This window comes from Lathamus discolor, chromosome 2 (genome assembly GCF_037157495.1).
Source record: "Lathamus discolor isolate bLatDis1 chromosome 2, bLatDis1.hap1, whole genome shotgun sequence".
Taxonomy (NCBI): Eukaryota; Metazoa; Chordata; class Aves; order Psittaciformes; family Psittacidae; genus Lathamus; species Lathamus discolor.
Window position 1 is genome coordinate 86,434,612 of NC_088885.1, and position 20,338 is coordinate 86,454,949.

General features: G+C 39.4%; 1 protein-coding gene across 17 annotated transcripts in view; it reads left to right on the forward strand.

The window, feature by feature from the left end:
- SEMA5A (semaphorin 5A) overlaps positions 1-20,338 on the forward strand; it is a 326,978-nt gene that overhangs the window by 29,647 nt on the left and 276,993 nt on the right. The gene's annotated exons all lie outside the window — the stretch shown is intronic.

Below are 20,338 nucleotides of genomic sequence, written 5' to 3' on the forward strand. Positions count from 1 at the left end.
TTATTGTTCAGCTTCAATTGGAACTCGATAAGAGGGCAAGGAAATTAAAGACTACCTTTACCTGCACTATTGTTTTTCTCTCATTCATCTTTGTAACTAATTTTTTCAAAGCTTTGTGTATATAGCAGTACCAAGACTAAGTTTTCAGTGATCCTGACTTTGCTGCTGCTTTATAACTGAAGTTTTACATTTTAGGATTCAAAATTCTTTAAAAGTTCTTGTGGGTGAAGGAGTTACTTATCTTTCAGATTATGGAACACATTTCATGAGTGGGGAAGAGAAGAAGCAGCAGGGGAGCACAATTTTACTTGCCACCTGGAAGGGGGAAATATGTGGTCTCCCCCAGTTCAGAGGACCTCATTGCCCAGTATTCTTCACCTCGTATTTTAATGTACGATTGACACGGGGCTCTGTTTTTAATAATTGCAGGGCCAGTGCCTCAATCTCATTTAGAAGGCTTTATCAGAAACTGGTAGTTAAAGAAGGGATGCTCCTTCCCATCTGTATGAGGAGGACTTGTACTCACACATACACACAGCTTGCCAGGTTTGATGCTGAATTGAAATGGGCCTTGCTGTCACAGAGCTGGATTTGCTCAGTCTATGGCGTTTTCTACTTGTATTTACTTTCTAAAGCACTCGGTCAGTGTCACATTTTGATCAAAAATCAGTCTGAATTTCTGTTCAAGACACATGACTTATATTTGTACAGCTTCTGGTGTCCTCTCTAAGCTTTACAAGAATTTTACCAGTGAATTTAAGGGTATTTGGTACAAAATTTTAAGCCCTACAGAAAGTAAAGCACAATACAGTTATGACAGAAAATGCATGTGGTACCATTCTACAAGATGTATGCAGTTGATTATGTGACTACTAAATGAAAACAAAATAAAATGTGAAAAGAAAGTGTAGGTAATTAAGGATTGTTTTAAAGAACACTGACAGGAAACGCACTTATCAGAATGGAAAATCATACATAGCTTTAGGGATTTTTTTTAGGGAGGGTTTTGGAGTATCTGCAGAATGAACATGAATATGCATTCTGTGTCATAGGAATGTTTTCCTGGTGCCAGGTAGGTGTTTTTTTTGTTGTCTTGACTGATGTATTAATTATTTTTTTCTTTCAAATCATCCTAATCTAGATAAGATTTAAAAAAGCCACAAAACGCTCTTGACTACACTGTTTTCAATCTGATTTTTTACTCTTTTTTTTTGCCTATTGACTCTCCTGTCTTATCTTGGTTTTGAAAACCTGGTGTTTTCTAGCCATGTGGTTGAACTAAATAATATATTTAGGCTTACTGCAAGATTAGAATCAAAGGAGAGGTATACAGGAGGCTGGTTTTCCAATGTTACAGGTGACCCTTGTGCTTGTGAAACTCAGTTCTTTTTCCTCACTTCTCTATTTCTGTGCAAAAAAGTGTATAAATCCTACCTTTATGACTTTTTTTTTTTGTTTAATCCAGCAGGCCTGCTGTATGCATTAGAAGAAAAGCATCATGTGTGTTTGTGTGGAAAGTGTGTGATATGAGCCATTATCGATGATTATAGTGCAGGCCACCCTTTCATAGGTTTTTGGAGGATATTACAGGGAACTGATTTACTACTTGTGAAGCAGCTTGGGGATAGTTCAGAACGTAACACTGAATTTCAGGGTTGTTTGCTAAGAGGAGGTTGACTGGAGGTTCAAAATCATCATAGAATCATAGAATTTTTGGGGTTGGAAAGGACCTTAAGATCATCTAGTTCCACCCCCTGCCACAGGAAGGGACACCTTCCGCTAGACCAGGTTGCTCCAGGCTCCATCCAACCTGGCCTTGAACACTGCCAGGGATGGGGCAGTCACAGCTTCTCTGGGCAGCCTGTGCCAGGGCCTCAGCACCCTCATAAAAAATTTTTTTTTACCTTATGTCCAGTCTAAAGCTTTCAGTTTAAAAACATTTGTCCTGTCACTACAGGCCTTGGCAAAAAGTCTCTCTCTGTCTTTATTATAAGCCCCCTTCATATATTGAAAGACCAAAATGTTGGGTTTCAGTGCAGTGTCTTTATGGGTTTCACTGTCTGAGCCACAGATTACTTTTTTATTTGTTGCCAGTACAAGCCTATAAGTATATTTCATCTCTTCTGCTTCTTCAGCTTGTCCCAGTCTTGCTCATCCCCCACTGGTGTCTTGTTTTTGCTCATCTAGCCAGCCAGTCTTGCCTTTGCAGGCTTTCTGTGCCGCATCTGCACTCTCTGCTCTTCAGTCCTGACTGAAGCCTTGTTGTCCTGTCTCCTCACAGTCCTTCCCTCTCTTCTGCTCCAGCTAATACCAAACGTATTACCCTGGATAGTCTGACTTTTGCTCTTTTTCCCTTCACTGAGGCAATGTCTTTCAGTTGTTTTTTCACAGGCCAGCCCTTACATCTATTTTCTGTTCCACCTCTGGTTTCATGACAAAAGTTTTTGTCCTCCTCCTCCCTTGCCTTTTATATCAGGCCTAATAGAGCAGGCCTAATAGATCTTGATGAAGGTGAATATTATTATTCCACTTCATGTTGTGTTTTCCCTCCTGAGTCTTATGTGTCTGTGATGGTCTCTTCAACCAGTCAAAAGAATCTGAAAGTCAGGTCAGATGAACCCTGTCTTGCAGGGTTAGGTAGATTTCTCCTCATGCTTCTCCCCAGCCCCTCCAGGAGACGCTGCCTCAATGGAATCTTTTCCCTCCCTTGAAATAGCTTCCTTTCTCTCTTTTTTTATTCCTTTCTCATCAAGCAGCTTCTTTCTTTCCTTGGGTGTATCAAGAGAGTCATTGCTGGTGCAAGAGATGCTCTCTCTCACTCTGTCCTCTTAGCTTCATCCATGGCGCAGCTGAATCTGTGGTCTCTCTTCCACTGGTTATCGTCTTGGGGAGTGTGCTCTGCAACATCCACATGTAAGCAGGCTGGCCAACTGTTGGCATTGAAAGATATGATTTATGTGTATTTTTCATAGCATTTGACTTTGTCCTAAGGAGAGAAGTAAGTGGAGCAAGCATAGACCTTAGCTGATTTACAATAGGCTGCTGTTTTCAAAATATGCTGTGTTTATGATCCCAGATAATTCAGCTAAAAGGGTCTGGAAACTGTCAGAAATAAAACTTGTCATTTAATGGGTATCCTTTTGTTCTCTGAAGCAGTAGTAAGCTCACACCCTTTCACTTTTTAAGAGGTGAACCAGTTGGGGCTCAGAGGGTTGGAAGAGCTGATCTGTAGGAGCAGAAGATTTCAGTCTGTTTGGGCAGGGTGTATTTGTTCCAAGACTTGGGCTGTTACCTGGTGGATGGCATCTCTTCCAAAGGAGCCAGAGTTTGGCTGGGAAAGACTTAATTCCACTCTGTGGAGTGAAAGTGTTGTACTGACACGGGGAAAAAAGTCAATGTGATAGATACCACTCAAGATCACTCTGGACATTTTTGTTTTCACCAGCAGATGATGAGTGATCAGCTTGTAGTGTAAGGACTGGAACATAGCCAGGACTGTGAAGATTGCTAGACAAGTTACTTATGAGACTGAAATGCTTGGCCTGAGCCTGGCATTGTTTTTTCTCCTTAACCACTACAAAGTGGAGGTGACATGCTTCCTATTAATAGTGCACCGTAGCAACGGTATGTAAAGGAGATAAGTAATATTTGCATTGCCATCCCTTAACACGCTTACTCAATGCAAGATGTTGAAATATGTGACTAACAAAGGGTAAAAAGTCTCTGTGAAGAATGTCAATGGGTTTTCTGTTTTCTCATTTCCATTTAAAAGTTATTCATAATACTCCAAACAGCTCTGTAAATGGTAGTAATTTTTCCTGCGTGTTTACCAGGGAACTGCATGATAGTATCTGTTTAATAACTCTCAGTCAGCTTTCAATCTTAGGTGCTGAAGTTTAACCCTGTAGTACTTTGACTAATGCAGAAGATGATGATATCTGGCCTGTGCTCCAGAGCAGAGGGGAAACTGAAATGGCAGAATTGTAAAAATACTATGTCAGCCAATGTTTGCCTTTACACAAACATACAGAAGTTGGACAGTTTGTAGATGTTTGGCTCTAGGTGGTGTCTAGTAACTATGTAGAAATAGATTTTTTGCTTTTCCATCCCAACATAACTCAGGATGCAGCCTGACAAGATGCCTCTAAGATTATCTGTGTGCTTGCTGCCACTGCAAGGGCAGTCCTAGCTGTGTCTGTGTGCCCTATTGAACAGACTTGCTTGGTTGGTGACCTGACTCACCCAAAAATGAGGATAGTTTTCTGTTGCTCAGAGGGATGAACTGGCTTCTGAAGCATCACAGTGAACTCTGAGTGGAGTGGAAGAAGTGAGGGTGAAGGGGGGGCTGGTGGGTTCGTTCTAGCAGCAGTAAACTCTTTGCACAGGTTAGCCACTGGTTTGACTGTATGGCAAATTCAGAATCCAGAGCAGCAACGGGAAGACGCTTGGTATCCTGTCCTTTCCCTGTTGCCAAAGGCAGTGGAATGTCCTGGAGCATAGTCTTCATAATGGTATAGTGTGAGTAAGACCCTGTATTTTCCATAACCTCAGTCCAGGCAATGAATGAACTTCCAGTTCAGCTGAAAGTTCCCCAAACTGTTCAGTCTGTAGTTGCCATGAGAGGCTGCTGTCCAGATGGGTGAAAATGGGATCTGATCGTGTGAGGTGTCAGATGGCCTCAACAGTGGGCAGTGCCATCCCACCGGCTCTGGCAGATCACAAGCAGCTGGCCAGGAGCAACCTGAACTGCTTTTCATCCAGCCCTGCATTGGGTAGGAGGGAATGTGAGAGTTGTGTCAGCCCATCTGGCCTTGCTGCTTGCTTGTTCTGTGAGCCAGTGTGGGAGCTGGGCTGTTGGGATCACTTTGGGTTCTCCTCCTGGGGTTGCTTTGTACATCCACTGGCTATGATAGGGAGCAGCCCGCGCACTCACAGTCTGAGGTATGTCAGAGAATGCAGGTGGTGTGGGTTGTGGAGCTGACAGGAAGAGTGTGTATTTTTAAACACAGTAAAATTGGATGTGAGGTGAGAAGAACTGGTGTGTAGCAGTCTGACTTGAACAAAGTTTTGAACTACTGCTGTTGGCTTTGGGGGGAGCTGTTTTTCATGGAAGCTTTCTGGGAGGCTGCTGCATTGCTGTTATAGTCCTGGGCTGTTTAGCTGAAGTAAATCTTTTGATTATTACTGATTTAGCTTGTACTTTGAAGAAACCCTGGATTGCAGACATGGGATCCCTTTCCAATGAAACTAAATAAAAATATGCTCTCTGTCTATGAATGGATGCTCACTCCAGGAGACGAGAATGAACTGAAATTCTGTAAAATGTGTATTTTATGGATATTGTGCCCTTAACTTTATTATTAGGGAAAAGCATTATCCGGAAAAACAGCCTTTAGATATTTCTTGTTAGCTTATTAATTTTCAGTGGCTCAATGCCCTTAGTTCAAGGATGTGAGGCTATAGTTACAGATAAACTTTAAACTGGGGAACCTGTGGAAGGGCTGGTGGTAGAGGAAATCCATTTCTGTGTGAAATGCCTATTGCAAGTGGATCCGCAGGGATCAGCAGCTTTCTGCAGCTTGAGCTGAATGCTGAGGTGATTGAGTTCTGTGCCAGATAGCAACAGTGTTGCCATTTTATCCTGTGTTTATACCAGCATTAGAGTTTTGACTTCTGTTGCTGTAATTATTATTCACTCTTGAGCCAATTGCGGTTGTACCAGATGGTGAAACTGATCATTCTATGACTCTGCTTTGCCTTGTCTGAAGGTTCTCAGCATCCAACAGTGCCTGCAGAAAATGTAATCCACTTACTACTGAGCACTTTCGGAGATTTGGCTGCTTTGTTGAGGTACTTTAATGAAAGCAAAGCTCTGAAAAATGTAGTTAGATTTGTTTTGTCTGCATGTACTGTATTACACAAGTGTGCAGTGCAGCTGAGTTTGGTCTGTAGATGCATTGTGGAAACTTATGTCAGGTGTTCTGAGCATACACACATGTGCAACAGACCTGGCCTTTGTTTTGTTAACAAATGATATATGCATATGCAGTGCATCACCTTTTTTTTTTTTTTTTTCCTCTCCCTATTTCACCCTGAATAGAGCCAAAAGAAAGGAGAAATCTTGTTCTTGGTTAAAATCTGCTCACTCTTTAAAGGGTATAAGTAGATGGACCTTGAAAAAGTTAATTTGATTGTTGTCCAGCCTCCTCTGCCAATAGTTGACGGGATCTAGGGATCTTCTGATGTCATTGCTGACAGCAGGAGGGAAGACAGGTTACAGTGCTGCAAACAGTGCTTTAGTACATTGTATCAAGGTTGTGAAACAAACTGGTTAGTTTAAAATTCCTTGTAGATCGCTCCTTGGCATGTAGGGTTACTTCAGGTCTATTTTGCTAGTTCCTGACATGCCGTGTGTGTTACCCATCTGGTAACTCAGACTGAACTCAGGACAATGTGTGGTGGCATTTTGGGTTGAGATGTGTTTAAGTCTAATGACAAATAAGTAGCAATCCCATCTGTATTTGATTATAAGAAGGAAGACGTAGAGAGAAATAATGCTTCGCTATGCTGAAGGGTCAGTCACTTTGAAGTTTTCTTCTTTGCCTACCTTAAGGATAGGCTTCCACTTTGTTTTTAACGATGTGCAAAATAGATATCTTTTATAATATATGTCAACTTGTAAATTAGTGTGTCCAGGAGCACTCGCTCACGATGAAGCCAAACAACACAAGAAATCCTGCACTGATGCTGTTCCTAGTCTTAGGAAAGGGGATTGTATATGTGGAATCTTTCCTGGATACGGCTGGCTTCTGTAGCATGTGTGGGATATACTGGGATGAATGATGTGTAGCTTTGATGGAAGCTGTGCTGGGGGTCATTCTAACAAACATTACGAATAATGAAATTTCCAGTGCCTGGGTATATTTATTGGTACAATTTAATCAGCTTGCACAGATGTAGCCTTAGTGGCTTCTAGTAGAGCACGTACAGCTAGGTAAAAATGTTTGGGACAAATGATAATTATATTCTGATGGCAATAAAATTGCAAGTTGTATTGATGGTGCTTTCATGCAGTGAAGTACTATTGTGGATGAATTAGTCTGTGCCCCAGGCTGACCTTTTAGATGTCTGGTTTTAGATGCATTTTTCAGTATATTGGTTTGGTGCATGCATATGTGGTATTTGTGCTCTGCAAAATCTGATAGAGCTAGGTTCAAGGCGTGACTGGGTTCTCTGCCAACTATTGCTGGTGCCTTTAAATGAAACCGTGCTGTAGCCTGTATTTAGACCAGTAGCATTCCAAATAATTAGCTAGTAGTTGTGCAATGTGTGTTTGCACAAGCTAATCTTTTGGATGTTTTACAGTTGTTTAATCTATTTGTGTGAAAATTAAAATTAGGATTATTTCATTCTATATTGAAGTGGATGTAAAACTGTGATCAGATCCTCTGTGTTTCAACTTGGTTGTAGAATCATAGAATCATAGAATAGTTAGGGTTGGAAAGGACCTCAAGATCATCTAGTTCCAACCCCCCTGCCATGGACAGGGACACCTCACACTAAACCATCCCACCCAAGGCTTCATCCAACCTGGCCTTGAGCACCGCCAGGGATGGAGCACTCACAACCTCCCTGGGCAACCGATTCCAGTGCCTCACCACCCTAACAGGAAAGAATTTCCTCCTTATATCCAATCTAAACTTCCCCTGTTTAAGTTTTATTAACCCATTACCCGTTATGGTAGGAGAGCTTCACGGACAAAATGTTTCTTATAGCTGCTGTCCCATTAGGAGCTGCAGGGAAGCTGGCCTGGTGATGCTTGTGAGTTCGTAATCAAGGACTCTTTGCTAGGTGTCCCCACTTGCAAGAAGAGCGTGAGGATGAGTTTGAGTGTCTGCACCTTTTGTGGACAGGGTGTATTGTAGATTTTAGGGGGAGAGGCTGGAGATACCCCCTTAGGGGATGGGGCAGTGTGAAAGGGGGAGTGGGATGGAGGAGGACTGTTGAGTTTGTCTCCCTGCAGCATCAGGAACAGATGTCGGAACAGAAGTGTAGTCATTCTCTCTTCTGAAATGAGCTCTGGTTCTACTCTGCTGAGCTGCTATTTGTATGCATTTGTTTTGTTGAAGAACCAGGGAGAAAAAGGGTAATGGTGGCCAGTGCTTTTAGTGGTACTCTGAAACTGGAAATCACTTTTCAGACTATCTTCAGAGCTGCTTTGGAACAGTCTCTGCAACAGCATTTAAAGATAAAATTGATTAAGGCTTCTATTAAGAAAAAAAAAAAAAGTGCTGTAACAAATCTCTGCTTAATTGAGCAAAATCCAAGCAGGTATGAATTTTAAACAGTAAATTCATATAATAAATTTTTGTATCGCTGCTGAGTTTGTCTGAAGGGCAGTCATGGGAACAGAATACTGTCACTAAGCTCTGTCTCCAGGGACCACAGCTGCACATTTTGGAGCTGTCTCCAGGCCACCCTTGCAATCAATATTTACTGTAATTACAAATGAAATGAGGGAGTCTTAAAGTGGCGGGTGCATTTAATAACATATTATAATAGCATAGCAGTGAATTGAGGATTAATCAAAACTTTTTAAACTGGAGCTGAATTGATTTAGTGATTTGCAGTTGGCTTAGTGCTGTATGTCTGTTGACAATAATTTACTTAAAAAATTGCATTGCAATTTCCTCTTAATTGCACATGGCATGCTTCAGGGTGACAGTGAAGATATTAAAATATGAGTAACAGATGTGATGTTTGCTAATTGAGCATCACGTCCTATGTGTTTTCCTCATCCTGTTATTTATTTATCTACAGATTAAGATGAAACTTTTGCTTTTTAAAAAGAGAAAATCCACTTCCAAAGAACTTTGGGTTTGTTTTTTTCCATTTTTTTTTTTTAATTTTTATTTTTTTCTTCCTAGAGGGCTGAACAGGTCATCTTTGCATCATCAATCAGTATGTGAAGAATAGCAAAATATAATGTTTGTATACCGTAACATCATTGTTACTGTAGGTTTATGAAGTCTCAATCTGGCCTTCAGAATTTTTGATGTGCAACACAGCACTTCAGGTCTGAGCTAAAGATGCCTGGAGGTAATAAATGCTTTTGCATTCATGACAGTGGGCTCTGTAGGAAATCCTTTCTAGCTACATTCTACCACAGATTCCAGATGTGGCCAGGTAAACTTGATCGTGTCCTAGGTTAACTCTTAGGGATATCCTGTTTCCACAGGAGCAGTTCTTATATTAACCAGGAATGACTGTGCACACATCTATACTGTTCTTACATTCCTGCAGACACCCTTGCTCTGCTTCCTGTTAACTGTTCCCTGCATACACTGTCTCTCTTTTGTGCTGTGAAATGATACGGCACCTGAAAGAAGCCGGAGTTCTCAAGGTTTCTGTAAGAGCAGATACTAATTTTGAACCCCTAGTGATGGGGAGGTACTAAGCATGCTTCTCATCTGCTTCTTCTGAAGCCTCTTACCCTTTTCCTCAAGCAGAGTGGTGTCTTAGTTAAAGACAAATTGCATGTCTTTGCTCAGGAGTAATTATGACAAACTTAAAGATTTTGAAGGGTTTTCCACCCCTTATTTAAGTAAAGGAAGGAAAAAAAAAAGGAATCCCAACACCCTTCCCAAAGAACCATTAGAAATTTATTTAAAATGCAGTTTAGTTTTCTGTCAGTAGCTGTTGCCTATACACTTACTTCCTTGTTCACATGCAGAAAGTTTGAAAGAAAACTGTTTAATAAAACTTTGCTATGTGAGAAAATAGCTGATGAAAGCACGGGAAATTTAAGCCCCTTTGGTTTCAATTTCCTCTTAGTTTTCTCTATTCTATTGAGAATGAAAATGTCCTCTAAGCCATATATTTAATCTTGCTGTGATGTAATAATATCCTTTAATTTTCTAATGCAGCAGTTGTCTTTAGCACTTCTGCTGATACTTAGAACTTCATCCCAATATATTCCATCGGCAAGAAACTGGTGTTCTTATTTTGTGACAAGTAGTCTCAATCTGTCACAGACCAACTTCATGGCCCGTGTAACTTCTCACTAAGAACATATAATTAAAACATTTTTAGTAGCTTAATTTAACTGTTCCTGTGTGTTTCCGTAGAAACAGAATGTAGCTTTCTGAATAGCATTTTTTTCACAAAGAAATGCTGCAAAGTATTGTGCTCTCTTTTGTTAATCGTTCTGTTTAATTCCTCTTAATTTCTAAGACTTCATCCTACTTTTCTGATTTATTTTCTCCCAAGTTTTACTGCTGAAATTATCATAACATAAGCAATTTCTTTATCAAACCTTAATGCTCCCTTATGGTGCTGCACAATACATATTGCATGAAATATGGGTTGGCTGAATATATACCAGTAGAAAAATAGCCTTCCGCAATAGCTGTCTGGGAAACTTTCACCAAAAAGATGTTTGCTACCCCTGCAAATGGAAAGTTACTAGATGCTACTTATCGTTGCAGTGATCTTCCACATAACCTCACCTGAGGTGGATAAGGACACTCTATGCTGAGATTAATATCCTGGTTCAGTCTAGCATAGTCACAGATTAATTATTTGCATCCTTTCCCACCTGTTGTACAGTAAGTTAATGTGATAGTTGCCAGTGTTAAGCAGGACAGGATGATAACAAGTTAATTCCACTCAGGGTCTTTGTGAATGTTAGGGCAGCTCAGGCTTGGTGCCTCTATGTATGATCTGGAAAGCACAGTATTTTTGTCGGGTCATGCTGACCGATTTCATTGTGTTTGATGAGGTGCATCACAAGTGATAGGACAGACTGATGTTTAATATCAACCTTATCTACCTATGTGACTTTTAGTCTTAGGGTACATAGGTTAGACAATGTAGTTGTGCAGAAAGATGGAAAGGTGTGATTTGTTACTAATAGACTTTTGCTAGGAAAAGCCTTTAGAGCACTAAAACGGGGCTCTTAGCTCTTAGCTTTCCTCTGGCTCATGTTACAGTTTTGCAGTATTGATACTGAGCATGATACAGAGTATAACCTCCCATGGGAGGTTGTGGGGTCTTCCTTCTTGGAGATACTCAAAAGCCGTCTGAATGTGGTCTTGGACAACTGGCTCTGGGTGGCTAAGCTTGAGCAGGGGGGCTGGACCAGATGAGCTCCAGAGGTCCCTGCCAACCTCATCCCTCCTGTGATATCTTTGATAATGTAGTTGTCTCTTAAGTGGAAGAGGTAGAGTTGGTATACTGGTAAGGCACTCTTAATGTAGAAGTGACCTGTGATACCTTTGCATATGTTAAGCTATACGGTACCTTTTCTGTCTGCACTGCATTGCAGTAGCTGCTTTCTTCCAGCAAGGGTTTAGGCACAGAGTAGCTTTTCCTTGTTGTACGGAAAGCTGCACTGTGGTTGTCCGGACATTCGCTGAACTGAGATTTAGCAGAGCTTCTTGTACTGAGAGTCTGGAATTATTGTGACTGCTGAGATCCAAGAGAGCTTAAAGTAAAAATAAAAAGGTGCCTACAGGTGAGAAACACTGAGGAATTTGTACTCTGTGTGCATTTATTGCATTTCTGATGGTGGAGAAAGTATTTCTGAAACATTTCTTCTGGCAGCTGTGTGACAAGTGTGATCCATTAATGTGAAAAACAGTAGCTTTTGTTTATAGCAGGTAATACTGTTCTAAAAACAAGCTTGCTAGTTTCTGTCAAAATAAAACAACAGATATATTTGTTTAGTAGTTTTCATTCTGACAGATCAACAAATTTTGACTTCATTTAAATGAAATGTGCTTTAGCCCTATCCTTCTGCATAGGATAAACTTCAGTAGCTGAGCCTTAGCAAAATGAATGCTTCCTAGTTTCTGGCTTTTGTAATGTCCTTAAGGTCATAAGTAAGGTTGGTCCTAAACTGACCAGCTTTTTCTTTTTGACATGAACAATGAAAATAAAAATGTATAGGTAGTAGTTACAATGAGACTTTCAAATAGAGTTTACTGTAGAAGCAAACTGTCCTTAATAGTCCAGCTGCTCTTCCCGTAAAACCTTCTGCAGACTTCACTGGGTGTGGGGGATGAATGAGTTGTGAATGTTTCATGTTTGTGCCCTTGATGCCTGGCTGGCTGTAATGCTGTCTGGAAGAATAATGAGAGGGGCCACAGTGCTTACCCAGCACTCCCAACCCCTCTTCAGCCTGCCAGCATGGGGTCTAACCACATCTGCAAATTGTATCCAGCTGGTAAATGACTCCAGGGTGGATGGCAAGGAGGTTCAAGGAAGGGACCTGACTCCAGACTCCAGTCACTTGCTAGGCATCACAATCATGGAAAAAGCACCTATCACTTTATTTTTATAATCAGTCTCTGGTTTGTGATGCGTAAAACATTCGCTTCTCTGTTGCTATACTGTTGCTATTGTGTTGGTTGTGCAATATACACAGGGACAGCAGAAAAGCATATTTTGTCTTCTTTTAGGAGATCCAGGAATTGTTTGTATAGCTGACTTTAAAGAAAATATTTTTCTAATGGAAACAGTTCAAATTACTGTGGATTTCTGAGTTTCATAGATAAGCGTGTGCTTATTTTCTGACTTGTCTGAAGTGAAATTAAACTCTCAGTTGCATCATACTCTTCATTGTTAAAGTGTATAGCACTTGTATTATTCATATGTTAAAAAAATAAGGCACCTAAATTAGCTGTTAGCACCTGATTTAGGAGAAGCCTTGGTTATGAAATGCTCTGCTGACCTCCCAGTCATTTCACTCTCTCAAGAACCAATACCGGTCATCTTTTCCTAGAGTACAATCACTGTGGGCATTTTTCTTTGTAATTGCTTAGCTATTACACATTTTTATCATACAAAGAAAAAAAGCGAAACTCAAGCTATCATTATACAATGGAAAGTTAAAATGGGACTTTATTCAGACATTTCCAAATATGAATATATGCTTTCTAGTCTTTGACATACTTTTTATAAAAGAAAAGCACATTGAGATGAATAAAGAAAAATTTTGGGGAAAAAGAAAAGTTTACAACCCCCCAAATATTTTTATATAAATGCCAATTTCATGGATTCTTTTGTAACACCATGTGGCAGAAATCGCCCTTTAACAAAAAAGTAATCTTCTTTCATAGCTTTCAAGGGGAAAACTGTTTATAATAGTGAAATATTAAAAAAAATTAGAAGCATAAGGGTTGGGAATGTGAATGTGACAGTATGATAGTGTATTGAGGTAATATTTTGTTGATGAAATGAGTAAAGAAATGGTTGCTTATGGCTGAATCTGGAATATTTGGAAGTGTGTGCTTGAATCAGGAAGATTTTGAGAGTTTACTCCTTTTTTTCTTTATGCTTCACAGAGAAGGTATTTTAAACCCACAAATGTGCAAAATACCCCCAGATGAGAATTATGTCCTATTACAAAGTTCATAGTAGTAACTTGTAAATTCTTCCTGACTTTGTAGGGCTAAAAATTACAACAGGCTGAGGTCAAGACTTTCATGAAGCATGTTAGTGGGACAGATGAAAAGATCGATAATTTAGAAATAACCAAAATGACCCTCCTAGTATAAAGATTTAGCATTTTCTTCTGCATGCATGCTTATTATTCACTATTAATCATTAACTTAGAAGTCTGCTTGTGCTTTCAAAGCTTATCTTGAGGGTGTATGAATCAAGACATACGAATAGAGGTTTAAAAAAAAAAAAAAAAGGAAAAGCATTAAAGGTAAAAGCAAATGTTCGCAGAGGAGCAGAGTATTCAAATTTGCCTTCAGTTGTGTTACTACTCTCTCAGGACCTGTGGCATAGTTCTTTTATGTAATAAATTATTCTGTCTAATCTGTTAAATTTTTATGTCCTTTCTAATCATACTGTTTGAGCACCAATGAATAAGCACACATTAAAAAATGAAAATACTTGTAAAGATGGTTCTCAATAGTAGTTTTAATAATAGTTCAGTAATAGTCATGCTGAGGTTCCACGTACTAGTTATGTGGGTGCTATACCTTGGGTAGGACCATACTGTAGCAGGGAAGCGTGACTGGCATGCAAACAGATGTTCCCAGGCTAGTTTTCATATATCTATTTCAGGGCCTGATAGGTTGGAAACACTGGTGACTTGAGCTTCAGCTCTAGTTTAGATCTGCAGGGGCATGATCAAGTTCATGCCTGCCCTGCTTATAGATACCTATGCTAACCAACATAGAGCTAAATTGGTATGTTTACAGCACAGATAGACTCGGAAAAGAAAACAAAGTGAAATGCTGCCCTAGCCATGTTGGCTGGGGGTTTCCACTGGCAAATGGTTTGCAGCAGCATGTGGGAAGTAGAAAGGAGCTTTTTTTTCTGACTTATTTCCGAGAATTTCCACAAGAACCATAGCCACAAAACTGTGTGGGTGTTTCCTTGTGTAAACAAGCCCTGCCCACTGAAGAGGATAAGTGTGCAGCCTTTTGCTACCTTACTGAGGCTTTGGCTGTAGCAGGTCACAGATAAGGAACTCTGTTTCTCCTACAGCATATGTTTACTTTGTGAATTTTGAGTCTTTTAAGGCTTAATTTATGGGTATTCAGGGATGATGAATGGCAACATTTGGTTTACAACTCAAACTGAAGTGATTTATCTACTGCTTGTTAATTTTGTATGTTCACGTAAAGAGACCAAGGTCACCTTATTAAAACAAACAAACAAAAAAAAATAGGCAAAAGACCTTGTTTTATAGACTGGGGTTAAACTTTTGGGTCCCTAGCTGGTGGCGTTTTGGGTCTAAACTAGTTTTCTGTTTTACTGAGCATAAACATTTATTCTTTTCCTTGTGCACAAAATACTTGAGTGCCCACTCTGTGGCTTTTGGGAAAGTTGTTTGAGCAGAAACTTGTAGTTTGCACAATGCTTATCTGTAGAAACAAGAACAGCTTTCAACTTTACTTTTTGATGAAGTTTAATGAGAAAAGTAGGAAAATATTTCCAAACACTTGTATTTGAACTCCTGTGGAATTTTCTGTATGAAAAAAATCCACCATAGACTTGGCACACGTGTATTTTAAGTTTCTGTTTTTATTCTACTAAATGTGCATTTCCCAACTGCCAAAGTATTTCTTTTTTGCTTTCCAGTTTCCTTTAAGGGTATGAGAGCTCTTTTAATCATGAGCTGGCTGCTCATGGCATTCTCTAAAGCACTTGCTCAGCTGCTTCCTAACTCAGGATCATTAACTTCATAGATAATTAAACTAACCATCTCCTAAAGATAGATGTCATCTTCTATATCCTTTATACTCCCACCCTCCCACTCATCCTTTTCGACAGCTTCTGCTTATGCTAATCTGCCAAACTGAATATTAATACATCAGTGCCAGAATGCCTGTGAATGATCCTGTGCAAACAGCTGCACTACAGGCATTGTAACTTCATAGCTTGAAATGCAGGGATGTATTTATTTATCTATCCTAAATATAACTAACAGTGATAGAAATGTATTTTTTAAAAATTTGCACTTAAATATCAGCCCAGCTCTTGGTATGATAGTTTGCTTGATATTACGGTTTCAAAAGTTCTAAAATACCTTGGGACTTTAAAACTAGTGTACACTGATATTTTTTTAACCTTTAGATACAATACTTGTGATTTATATTAAAGCATAACTAGATGGCTGCCACAAATGCATAACCTTGAACAGCTAAACTTATCAGAGATTTATAATTCTTGTTTTGAAACATGACCCTTCTACAGCAGAAGACATGAAGCTGGTGTAAAAAATGCAATTTTCACTTAGAAGAAATGTGCATTCATGGTTTAATGGTTCTAGTGTAATTCAGCAGTTAGTGTACTTAATAACTCTACTTCTAATTCTTCCTGAATTGTATTTTCAGCTTTCATGGAAAAAGTTATATTTTGTCTATTGGTACTTTCCAGTTGAAGGTAAAGTGTGTATATTCCTTTTAAAGTCAATTCCTGTGTTCTTTTTCTTCTTTTTCACTTCGCTAAGTTTAACTTTGTCATATTGCCTCAAACAAGTATAGAATAGAGATCCAGACTTTCTCTGTTAAAGATTTAGAGATATTAAGAACAGGGATTACACAAATCTCTAAAGAGGTCATCTATAAAAAGCAAACTATAGGCCTTTTGGTTATGTTTTGGAAGAATATACATATTAACCTTTTTATTTGCAAAAGGTTAGAAAAGACCTTTTGCCGGATCAAAAAAAGTTTGAGGTGCAGTGATATAAATTGTTCGGGGGAAATAACATTTCTATGCTTCAGTGTGTAAACTCTCTACTTCCAGTCAGTGACTGCTAATCAGTGACATTTTATTTTTGTATAACTTGTTGTGATGCCCAAGATTTCTAGGAGGAGAAAAATCACAGGATTTTATTCTTAAAAGGCATTTATGTACTTATAATTTTGTATGCTGATATAGAGAAGGTTGCTGCTTCTAGTACCCTAAGCCATAGTAAGCTTTTATCATCACTTGGCATAGTGTAGTTGAAGGGTTTCCTTACTCTGTAAAATTTGGACACAAGTAGGATATTACTTTCAAAGGTCAGTATCACTCCTAGAGGAAATTCTTTTTGGTTTCTCTGTAAAAACTCTGTTAAAACAAATCAGAATTGTTAAGAAGTGGGCTGTGATGGAAGACCTGATAGCTCTTGAGTTGTTGTTTTAGTACTTAAAATGATCGATGAGAGCTGATGAGCAGAAACTAATAAGAAGTTATGACTTGGAAAACAGTAAGAACGTTTTTTTGGTAAAATCTGATATGTGTAGACAAGTTAGTATTTTTTTTTTATATAACTCTCTCAAAAAATCATTTAGGGATGAGTCACCAAACGAAAAGGAAAATATGTTTAAAATGTTTAACAACTGTGCATTCCCATTCCCCTACTGCATCTTTTTTATTAGTGGAACCCTTTTTAATATTCCAGAATGTTGAAACTGATACAAAACTAATTTGTATAAATTCCCCTCTGAATGCCTATTAGAAGACTCAAATGTAGTATGAATATTCTTAAATGATAATTGTGTGGTTGTGGCAAATTCTTTCATTTTACTCAAATTTAAATCCTAATGTGGTCATTCGGACCTGAGCCTGGGGGGATGTGGGGGTAAGGGAGGAAGGGAATCAGTTTCTCTGTAGCAGCTGCCCTGCTACAGAGATCCCTATCTCCTTTTATCCCCTCTTAGCTATCTGGCAAAGCAAATTTTAATAATGAATGTTAGTAAGATAGATAGTAACTTTTCAGACACCTTCTTGTTTAAAGTACTGAACTGTTACCACTATCCTAATGGATTTAATTGAAAGTTACAGAATTTCTCATTAGTAACTTTCACATTAGTAACTTTAACTCAAGTGATGTCACGTTTTTAATAGGCTTGTAAATAATATGAAATAAGATTTTTGTGATTCTCAATGAAATACACATTAAAGGAAAATATATTAAATGAAAACTAAATACCTTGTATATTGTGCTAGTAAAATTAATAAATATCTGCAGACTGCTTGGATGATAACTCTGGTATTACTTTGCCAATACCCACTGGTGGCAGATTATGTTCAGATGCTGATTTTTTTTTTCTTGAGACCATTGTGTTTCAGCATGGTGTAGTGTAAGCATGTTGCTATGGGGGAGGGCCCTTGGTCAGACCAGGGCCTCCCAAGCTCATCTCAGATATGCTTGGCTCTTGCTGCTGACACCTCTGCAAAACAACTGCTGCTGTCTTCTTATCCACCTTCTCCCATTTTGGCTGGCTTAGTGGCCTGGCTTCCCTCCCCTTATCATATCCTTGCTGCTGTGCAGCGCGCACCCCAAAGTAATTTGCTCAGCAGAGTCTACTGGCATAGTGCTGCACTGCATTTTTCATCTTGCATTTAATTTTGGCAGAGTTTTGTTCTGGAAACTTTAGCATACTGGTATGACCAGCAGTAGGGGTTGCAGCAGTTGAATATAATTGAAAGCAGCCCTAGGGGTAGAACATAATTGCTACACTTGTTAAGTGAAGAAGTGAAGGAGAAAAACATGTGCTATCTTTGATTATTTTTGTTTGTTTGTTTGTTTTCTCCCTCTTTTTTTTCATTGCCCCTTATGTTTGACCACACTTAAGGCAGTGATTTTTCCTATAGATTTCTGTGACAGCGTATAAATTAGGATTAATCATAGAATCATATACTGGTTTGGGTTAGAAAGGACCTTAAAATCATCTAGTTCGAACCCCCCTGCCACGGCAGGGACACCTTCCACTAGACCAGGCTGCGCAAAGCCCCATCCAAGCTGGCCTTGAACACTTCCAGGGATGGGGATTCCACAACTTCTCTGGCCAGCCCGTATGAAATTCTTCCTTATATCTAATCTAGATCTACTCTTTTTCAGTTTAAAGCCATTTAAATAGTGAAAAAGATTGCACCCTGAGTTGACTAGCTCCACTGTTTTTTAGTTTATAGGCTCTATGCAGGAGTTGGCTTTTTTCTCTGTTCCCAGTTTTAGAAACTTAACAGCTATTGCTTTCCTCATAGTGAGTGGTTCCAACTGTTTGTATATATATAAAGTATATATATTTTTTTCCACCCTCCCGGGCTTTGTAGCATTCAAGTGATGATAGCTAAACTGCTTAATTTTCCTCTTATTACAGATGAACTGCATCTTTAAGGAGTTAATTTAACCAGTTAAGACATGTAAATGATAGTGTAATGTTTTTCAGACTACACTGCCAGTTACGCAGTACTTTTTCCATGAAGTCTCATTTACTAATGGAAGTACTTTCCTTACTAATGAAAAAATAAAGTAAGCTATTATTAGCTCAGATGGTGATGATTCAGGGTACTAAAAGTCCATTTAGTTAAAAAGGTAGCACCACTTGAAATATGTGGCTGCAGGTACAAATAGGACTAAATTGTTCTTTCTGGTGGGGGAATTTTTCTTACCCTCTTGTCTCAGAAATGATTATTGGGTCTCAGCATTTCTACTCTCCTCCTTTGCACTGGGTAGCAGATGTTTCTGCATTGAAGAGATTCAATGCATATTAACAATTCCCCAGATTCTTCTGACAGCCAAGTACTATCACTTTGTATTGGGTCACTAAAGACGGCTTCTAGGAGCCATGCAGGACATGCTAGTATGCTTGTGAATCCTTTTGGAGTAGCTGATTTGTCAGAGGGCATGTGTACCTTTACTAGAAATGGGAATAATCTTTTATTGAAATCAAAGCCTTATTACATTTGATGGTAACTGCGATACTGGATGCTGGATATTGATAGTGGTAGGTTATGAGCTCTTAGACTTAAATAAGGAGAGGCAGAAGGAGAAAATAGTGTTATGTGATGAAAAAACACCCCAAAACCAAACAAGAAAACAAAACGGAAACCAGCAATCTACTTTAAAATAATATGTTCTTTTGAAAATACGGAAGGTGGGCTGCAAATGAAGAACCTGTTTGAGATCCAATGAGTTTAAAATGGTTGCAGGTGTTGTATGTGACCTTGGGTCTCTGACTTACATTTACACTTTTATAGCTACACTGTTTCTAAAAAGAACAAGGAATTTTAATTTTTGAAGTGTGTAACATTTGGATGTGTCCTTCAAAAGCCAGCACCATTTGCAGAGTCATTTGCCAAAACTCTGAGAGCTTAAATCAACATGGGAACCTTAAATTATGTTCTTGTTTGATAATTTGATACTGCACCTGTGTGTCTGCTTTGCACTAACTATGGATGATGAGCAACGCAGGGGTGCACAGCAACATTTGCGAGTGTTGTAGTGTGCTTTCAGCATTGGTTTCAGCTGGTCTAAGGGCATTTACCATGGATGTGTGGAGAGATGACCGTGGCTGGTTGCCATATGCCCAGCCAGCTGCTCTCTCCTGCTCCTAGGGTCTCTCCCAGTGCTACAGGGACACCTTTTTGGGGTGCCTGGAGCCTCCTGCCCTCCTCCCTCAGAGTTTGCAGGGCTACACTGATGCCAGCATTGTCCCTAGAAGCTTTTAGTCATCTCCAGAACCAGGAAAGAGCAGAAGCAGAAACAGAAGAACTAATTTTTGGCTGTGTTAGTCCCAGCTCCAGCTGACTTTAGGACCTTGTGAATGATGGTGCTAGGAGGCCTTGCATGGGTGGGTGGCAGCTCAGAACTGGAGCATTCCAGCAAAAGCTGCTGCCACAGGCTGTGCCAGGACACAAGGGTGCTTGCTTTCCCTGGGCATTGGTCCTTCCATTTCCACATGACAGGTGACCATTCTCCCGTTAGGAAATTTTATGTCTAGAGGATGTGTGTGGATGAATTTTGAGTCTTGCTCTACCTGCTTTGCTAGAGTTGGCAGTGATTTTTGTGCTTATCTCGCATGGTAGTGCTGAGCTGCTTCTGAAG